Source organism: Hypanus sabinus, chromosome 4 (genome assembly GCF_030144855.1).
Source record: "Hypanus sabinus isolate sHypSab1 chromosome 4, sHypSab1.hap1, whole genome shotgun sequence".
Taxonomy (NCBI): domain Eukaryota; kingdom Metazoa; phylum Chordata; class Chondrichthyes; order Myliobatiformes; family Dasyatidae; genus Hypanus; species Hypanus sabinus.
Genome location: NC_082709.1, coordinates 20,208,929 through 20,218,165, shown reverse-complemented (window position 1 = coordinate 20,218,165; position 9,237 = coordinate 20,208,929). Strand labels below are relative to the sequence as shown.

At 41.4% G+C, this 9,237-nt stretch overlaps 1 long non-coding RNA gene across 2 annotated transcripts in view; it reads right to left on the bottom strand.

Moving 5' to 3' along the window:
• Positions 1-250: 250 nt before the first annotated feature.
• The window catches only part of LOC132392538 (uncharacterized), a 72,971-nt gene continuing 63,984 nt past the window's right edge, over positions 251-9,237 (bottom strand). The window contains exon 3 of one of the 2 annotated variants that reach the window (XR_009511574.1): positions 251-454. This is a non-coding gene — a long non-coding RNA (uncharacterized LOC132392538). Of the gene's footprint in view, positions 455-2,386; positions 2,576-9,237 lie in introns of those variants that run through there. The other variant, XR_009511575.1, reaches the window with a different exon arrangement.

The following is a 9,237-nucleotide window of genomic DNA, read 5'->3' as shown; positions in this document are numbered from 1 at the left end:
GAGATTATTTCTACCTAGAAATAACATAACAAGTTTTTTTAAAAAGCTGAACAAGCAGCAGCTGTGAAAGGAAAGAACAACCAAACAATCCAACCAATAACCATAGCTAGCACTGTAATTGTGTGCACACTGCACCAGAATATGTGGATCTCAGATTGACCTCTACAGCCACCTGAGGACCCAAAAAATAGACAGAACATCATAATCAACTCAGGTGATCACACTCCTACCAAAAAAGTCATACCTAGGATAACGATGAATTAGCAGGTTTCATGCATGGTTAATATTCTGCCGACTCACTCAGTCTTTCAATGCAGGTTCAGTCCTGGGAGAAATAAGGGAGAGAAATTCAGCAGGGCTAAAGATTTCCTCATTCTGTCAGATTCTCATATTTACATTCTTCTTGGTTGCATAAGGACACACCAGTCTTCAGAATGGAGGGTACTTCATGTATCTGCAAGATAATATGTAGATTGGTCAATTACAAATAACATGGAGGAACATTTAAAGATCCTAACCATGGGATAAAGTTTTAGAGAAACACATAGGGCTAAAGATGAAAACAAGTAACTGGGACCTGATGGCCTGCAACTAAGGAATGGCTGCAGAAATAATGGACTCAATCATTGAAAATTTTTCAATGCCCATTGGATTCTGGAAAGATACCAGAATGCGGCCAAGGTGATTCCCTTGTCCAAAAATGAAGAAAGATATTGGTTAACATATATTACATAGATCCTGAAACTGGAGTCGTAAGTAGACAAGGTGGCAAATAAGATTTTTTGGCACACAGTAGCCGGGATGCTATGTTGCAAACGTACAAGGCACAAGTGAGTCAACACTTGGATAAGTGTTCCATTTAATATCAGAGAATATATAGAGTATATAACCTGAAATCCTTAGTCTCTGCAGACATCCACAAAACAGGAAAACCACAAAGAACGAATGACAGCAAAATGTTAGAACCCCAAAGCCCTCTACTCCCCCCCATCAAACAGCAGCAAAGTATCAACATCCCCCCCCCCAACAAAAACATCAGCCCCCACCATCCGGCATGCAAGCAATAGCAAAGCCCTCAAAGAGACCATGATCTGGAGTCCATCAAAAACCACCATTCATCGCAACAGATCAACGTGCCATGGGCTCTCTCTCACTAATGAAGAATTGCTTCTGCTACCGCGAGAGAGGAGACCAACAGTTCACTGTTTCGGTCGGCAGAGTCGCTTATTTCAACAGCAGCATACACTGCCATCTTGAAGTTCAGATCTCCTGCGATGTTTCGGGTCATCCACAGGGCTACAGCTTGAAGGTGCATGTCTTCCAGGCTGCTCCTTGAAGTAGGGTAGGGTATTTCCCTTGGAGTATAGAGACTGAAAGGTGACCTTACCGAGATATAATAATCACAAGGAACATTAATAGGATGAATGCAGTCTTTTTCCCCAGGATTGGGGAATCAAAAACTAGAGAGCATGGGTTTAAAAGCTACTTAAGTGGCAACTCTTATTTAAGGTAGATTGTTGGATGTCTGTGGAATAAGCTGCTTGAGAAAGTGGTGGAAGCAGGTACAATAACAAATGTTAAAAGTTAATTGGACAGGTACACAGAGGGGAAAGAAGCTAAACACCAGCTTTGATGAGTACATTAGTCAGCATGGATAGCGAAAGGAACTTTTTCCATGTTGTATGACTAAGATGTTAGGGTCAGTAATCAATGAGGAAATAATTAGGAAAGCCAAATACAATCAGTTCTTGAGCTCCACATTCCTTCTGCATCAAATTTCATCATCTGCTGCCCTTTATTAACTCCATCTACCATCTCCCAGCCTATCGCTAAATTCACTTTTCCCTCCTTCATCTGCCTATCACTTATCTTCCTAACCTGGAAACACCAATCACTTGCCAACTCTTGTACCATCCCATCCCTTCCCTTCCCCTCACCTTTTTACACTGACCTTATTCTGTTGGTATAGATTACAGTTTTCAACCCAAAATGTCAACTGTCCAATGCCTGACCCATTGGGTGCCTCCAGCAGTTCTGTTTTTGGCTAACAATATCCTGACCTTGAAATATTAGATTTCCTTTCTTTAAGGGATGTTGGGAAAGCTGATGTTTGTTTTTATGACATCTGGGGCATTTTATGTTCAGATATATTTGAGCATGGCTTTGTAATCCATAAACGTGTTACTTGTTTTAAATTTGAATTCAAACTTGTGATTCATCCAGGTTTGTGGATAACTGCAGAAAATACTCTATATTTAATGAGTATTTTCAGCATTTTTGTTTTTTTGTTCACTTTAAATATCACTGTGCCATGCAGTATCAATTCTTTCCATTTGGTTCCCCAATGCCTGGAGGTGAAAACAACATCTATGTTCATGGGGCCAAGTCAAGACTGCAAACCTTATTTTTTACTGTTATGTGCAGCAGATGGTGCACAACCGAAGCAAACGTTCCAATCAATATCGTTGCACCGATTTTCAGGAAGCTGCTGTGTCGAAGTAGAATGGCTAATGCTGATGAGTACTCACACCATCTTCACCTCTCTGATCACAGATTCTTCATTAAAGCAGGAATTCTGTAGGAAAGCAATCAAACGTCCTTGAGATTATGGAAAGCAATCAAGCAAAATCCAGATGGAATTTCTGCCTTGATGTTAATTTTCTCATTGGCTGAGCCATTATCAAGTATGACATTGTGCTCTTCTATTTTAATGTACAATAATTAACTCCCCATCTGAAAGGCAAGCAGTCAGATATATCACTCAGATATATATTGACAAAAATCACACACAAAATGCTGGAGGAACTTTGGAGGCCAGGCAGTGTCTATGGAAAATTTCATTCGACATTTCAAACCAAGACCTTTCACCAGGACAGACATAGTCCATCATTTTCAGTGTTTATGAAACTAGCTCAGTATCTGGAGTGTGAAAATAATATTGCATATCTACTCTTATGGAAAACACAGTATTAATGTGAAACCTAGTGTAATTGCTATTCTAGTTTGAATAGTTGTGCACCTCAGTTAGAAAAGAAATACTCCATGTTACAGTTTATTTATTTATTTACTTGCTTACTTTCCAATAATAAGATAAAAATTGTGTCCTTGAATAAGTTTATGACTCATGCAGTATAGTTGCTGTCAAGCGGCCGTTTAGAAATTTGCTGCAATTAGAACATAGAACATTACAGTACAGTACAGACTTTTCAGCCCACAAGGCTGCTCGGAGAAAATGAGCAAAGTTTACAACCTGCGATTCTTAATCTTCACAGACATCCACGAAACTTAACAGCATAAATCACAGTGATCCTTCACTCCCCAGTGAGCTCAACACCTTTTACGCACTTCTTGAAAGGGAGAATAAATCTACTCTTGTGCAAACCCCACAACATCTGATAAGACCCTTTGCTTTCCATCTTGGAGGCCAACATAAGAGTTTCCAGTTTCGTTCAAGCTGGCGAATCGTCACAAGGCATCAGGCCCTGATGGTGTACCTGGCAAGATTCTGAAAATGTGTGTCAACCAACTAGCTAAAGTATACAAAGATGTCTTCGACATCTCATTGCTGCAGTTGGAGATTCCCGCCTGTTACCAAAGGCCAGGAAGGGTACCCCAATGACGCACCATCAATAACTCTCAGAGACGTGAGGCGAGATATAGGCTTTTTTTGGATGGAAGAAAGAACAAGCAGCAAGTGACCACCACACAACATCCTGGAGACTGAGGCCAGGGCTGTGTCTCCAATCGCCTTTATACCGGGGTCTGTGGGAGAAGCCACAGGAGCAGTCAGCTGGGGGGGGGGGGGGCTGTCCAGACAGGTATATGTAGTTCACCACACCCAATGAGTATGGCTTGGTAGCATTCACACCTACTGTGATGAAGTGCTTTGAATGTTTGACCATGTCTAGAATTAACTCTTGCCTGAGCAAAAACCTGGATCCACAACAGTGGATGCAATCTCACTGCCTCTTCACTCGGCTTTGGGGCACCTAGACAACAGTAATACATTCCTCAAACTGATGTTTATCGATTTCAGTTTGTAATCAACATAATCATCCTCTCAGAATGATCTTCAAAACCTGTGCCTCTGCACGTCACTCTGCAACTGTATCCTTCACTTTCTCATAGGGAGACTTCAGTCAGTGCGGATCAGAAATAACATCTACTCCTCACGGACAATCAACACCACTCCACCTCAAGGAGCTGTGTTTAGCCTAATGCTCTACTCTCTTTACATCTATGACTGTGTGGTTAGGCACAGCTCAAACACCATCTATAAATTTGTTGATCATTCAACTGTTGACAGAATTTCAGATGGCAACGAGGAAGTGTACAGCAGAGAGAGATTTTGGCTGCTTGAGTGGTGTCACAACAACAATCTTGTACTCAACATCATTAGGACCAAGGAATTGATTGTGAACTATAGGAAGGGGACATCAGGAGACCACACACCAGTCCTCACTGAGGGTGCAGTAGTGGAAAGGGGGAGTTTTAATTTGCATCAATATTTCAGGGGATCATTCTTGGGCCTAAATCATTGATGCAATCATGAAGGCGGCAAGCAAGTAGTTTTACTCCATTAGGAGTTTGAAGGTACTTGGTATGTAACCAAACACTCTAGCCAATTTCCAGATAGACGGAAAGTACTCTGACTGGTTGCATCACTTCTTGTTATGGAGCCTTCAATGCCCAGAAACAAACAAGGCTGCAGAGGGCTGTAAGCTGAGCTAGCTCCAACACAGACAGAACCTTCACCACATGGAGGACATCTTCAAAAAGCAGCATCAAACACCCTCATTGACCTCTTCTCATTACTACCATCAGAGGGCAGGGACAAGAGCCTTAAGACTACCATTCAACATTTTAGGATCAGCACTTCCTCTTTGCCAACTGATGTCTGAACAGCCCATCAACTCAAATACTATCTCACTATTCATCTTTGGCAGTATTTATTTAATACTTACAGTAATTTTGTGTCCTGTGTTCGTAACTTCAAAATGTTACACTAATTCAAAGGAGTGCACTGGAGTCCAAAATGTGGGTCCAACTTCCTGTTTACTTAGAGCGAGGCACACACATATCACATGCTAGAATCATGATATGTACACTAACTTAGAGACATGTCCTAATTAATTATTTGAACAAGAATGTTTAATCAATATATACACACACACACACACACACACACACACACACGATTACTCAAATATTACTTAAACATTAAATACAAATCTTGCTCTGTACTACTGTTGTAAAATAATTAACATTATGACTTACAGTATGTTAATGATAGTTTATTCTGAATCATCTTTAATTACCCCAAGGTCAATTGTTTGTGTATAACGTCATCTTTGGATTGCCAGTTGAGTATTACTATTTGATTCTCCTTTGTATGTTGAATTTCTTTCCTAATATAATTGAGTCAGTGATACAATTAAAAAGATATTAAAAATAGACTAGGGTTTCAATTTGTCTTGTAAAGTCATCCACATCTACAGACCACAGTCACACGATCCTATTCTTATCAATCTAGTTATAGCTGTAAAATTGTCTGCAATATATTCTCCCCATAATCTCAATGTGTTACTTCTGGAATATTGCAAGGTCTGGCAAGTGTTGACAGTAATGGATGACTGGCTAATCAGAGTCTGGTTTATAATCACTGTCATACAGTAACATTTGTGGTGAAACTTGTTCTATAGCAGCAGTACAGTGCAAAGTCATGAAATTACTCTAACTTACCAAAAAAAAAATTGTGCCAGAAGGAATGATGAGTAACGTTCGTGGCTCATGGACCATTCAGAAATGTGATGGCAGAGAGGAAGAAGCTGTTTTTAAGTCATTGAGTGTGGGTCTTCAGGTTTCTGTGCTTCCTCCCTCATGGTGGTAACAAGAAGAGGGCATGTTCAGGATGGTGTGAACCCTTAGTGATGAATGTCACCATCCTGAGGCAACGTTAATAAATTTCCCAATTATCCGCCTTGCTGCTATTTCAACCTATTAAACATGCATAATTTTAATCGCTGCATTCAGTAGTATGTCTTCAGCTTGCAAGTTTTCCAACCTCCCAAAATTTAAAACCTTGATGCATCTTTCTTCCTTCAAGAACTTGATTATCACAAGACAGATTCTGGAAATCTGGTGGTTTTTTTCTCCCGATACTGCCTGATGAAAAAAGATGAAAATACTTTCACAAAGTTTTAAGACAAAACGGTTGCAGGATGTTGCTCAAAGGAGGTCGTTATGTACCAGCAGCAGTAGATACAGTGGCGTGCAAAAGTTTGGACACGCCGGTCAAAACTTCTGTTACTGTGAATAGCTAAGCGAGTAAAAGATAACCTGATTTCCAAAAGGCATAAAGTTAAAGATGACACATTTCTATATTTTAAACAAGATTACTTTTTTTTTTTATTTCCATCTTTTACAGTTTCAAAATAACAAAAAAGGAAAAGGGCCCGAAGCAAAAGTTTGTGACCCTGCGTGGTCAGTACTTAGTAACACCCCCTTTGGCAAGTATCACAGCTTGTAAACGCTATCTGTATTTGAGGTCTATCCACAGATTTTCAATGATGTTTAGGTCAGGGGACTGTGAGGGCCATGACAAAACCTTCGGCTTGTGCCTCTTGAGGTAGTCCATTGTGGACTTTGAGGTGTCTTTAGGATCATTATCCTGTTGTAGAATCCATCCTCTTTTCATCTTCAGCTTTTTTACAGATGGTGTGATGTTTGCTTCCAAAATTTGCTGGTATTTAATTGAATTCAGTCTTCCCTCTACCAGTGAAATGTTCCCCATGCCACTGGCTGCAACACAAGCCCAAAGCATGATCGATCCACCCCTGTGCTTAACAGTTGGAGAGGTGTTCTTTTCATGAAATTCTGCACCCTTTTTTCTCCAAACATACCTTTGTTCATTGCGGCCAAAAAGTTCTATTTTAACTTCATCAGTCCACAGGACCTGTTTCCAAAATGCATCAGGCTTGTTTAGATGTTCCTTTGCAAACTTCTGATGCTGAATTTTGTGGTGAGGATGCAGGAAAGGTTTTCTTCTGATGACTCTTCCATGAAGGTCATATTTGTACAGGTGTCGCTGCACAGTAGAACAGTGGTCCCCAACCACGGGGCCGCAAAGCACGTGCTACCAGGCTGCGAGGAAATGATATGATTTGGCAATATGAAATGATATGAGTCAGTTGCACCTTTCCTCAGTCCTTGTCATGCCCACTGTTGAAGTTGAATGCACGCGAGGTCATTACGCATGTGAAGTCATTACGCACGCGAGGGCATCAGTCGCCTAAGCGCAGTGATACCCTAGCGCCAGGGATCACTGGTTGGCCTCGGGCAGCCAGCGAGAAGTGTCGTTGCTGCTGACTTGGAGTGCGGACAGATGGATGCTGCCTCTAAACCTGTTTAGCAAACCGAATGTTCGTGAGAACCCAGTGCTAAAATATTCGCAGATGACCTAATTCAGGCTTAGGGTTTTGTAAGTAGCAGAGCAGCTACCTCGCTGCGATCCACTGAAGGTCATCCCTCCAGCCAAACTTTTGTCGGCCAATAGATCCTACCTTCCTACGGGGGGGGGGGGCGGACGCGCGCCCTGGTGCACTTCTCCTCGCTCTCTGGACTGCGACTTCTGTGGCCCCAACACGGGGACCTCCGGCCCATCACCCCACCCACGACCAGCCGCACCTGGCCAAGGAATCTGGAGGCGGGCGGGCGGGCAGGAGGCTGGAGTTTGGGCCCAGAGGCTGTCTAATGAGGCAATGAAGCCCTCAAAACTGTTTCGGCACCTTGAGTCCAAGCATCCTGCACTTAAAGACAAACCCATTGAGTTTTTTTGAGTGAAAAAAACGTGAGCAAGCGGGACAGAAGCAAGTGCTTAGAGCCACGAAAACTAAATTGTGGAATAGACTGGACATAAGGAACCCCCTTCGAGTATCGTTGTCTCCCATCACCCCTCGATGGGACCATCTTGTTGCAGGGAAACAAGTCCAGGACTCCCACTGATTCCGCGATATTGGTGTGTTGCAATGATTTTATATGTACATACGAGGAAAATATGCGCTGTGTGTTTAATATCCAAACGTTACTTAAAACGCTATAATGCTATTGACTTATAAGTGAGTTATAATTGACTTATCACTATATTCATGCGAGGAAAATATGCGCTGTGTGTTTAATATTAAATTCGTTAGATAAACCCTTTTAGTAATGAAATTGAGTGTATTAGCCACTTATAAGTGATTTATCACCTATATTCCGGTCATGATTAACACCCTCACCAGCCAACCCACACCCCCTCCCCCCCACTGTCGGCCGGTCCGCAAGAATACTGTCAATATTAAACCAGTCCACGGTGCAAAAAAGATTGATGACCCCTGTAGTTGAACAGTGCACCACCACTCCAGAGTCTGCTAAATCTTCCTGAAAGTCTTTTGCAGTCAAACGAGGGTTTTGATTTGCCTTTCTAGCAATCCTACGAGCAGTTCTCTCAAAGTTTTCTTGGTCTTCCAGACCTCAACTTGACCTCCACCGTTCCTGTTAACAGCCATTTCTTAATTACATTATGAACTGAGGAAATGGCTACCTGAACACGCTTTGCTATCTTCTTATAGCCTTCTCCTGCTTTGTGGGCATCAATTTTCAGAGTGCTAGGCAGCTGCTTAGAGGATCCCCGGCTGCTGATTGTTGGGACAAGGTTGAGGAGTCAAGGTATTTATAAAGCTCTGAAACTTGCATCACCTGGCCTTTCCTAACAATGACTGTGAACAAGCCATAGCTCTAACAATCCAATTAAGGTCTGAGACCTTGGTAACAGTTACCTAAGGGCTAAAATCTCTTGGGGTGCCCAAACGTTTGCATGGTTCTCCGTTCCTTTGTTTCACTCTAAAATTATACAAAACAAAAATAATACACTAATCTTGCTCAAAATGTTGAAAAGAATGTTTCATCTTTAACTTTATGACTTTTAGAGATCAGTTCATCTTCTACTCACTTAACTATTCACAGTAACAGAAACTTTGACCAGGGTGCCCAAACTTTTGCATACCACTGTATGAAATTGAGTCAGATTTTTATAAATAAACAACGAAATTTATTAACCCCTACTCAAAAACATCAAAAAGTAAACAAACGACTAACTTAAATGGAAGTTAACAATGTTATGCGTCTATAGTTATCAAACAGTCGAACTTAAAGATAATTCTTAACAGATCTTACTCAAGCACAGTCTTAAAGTGG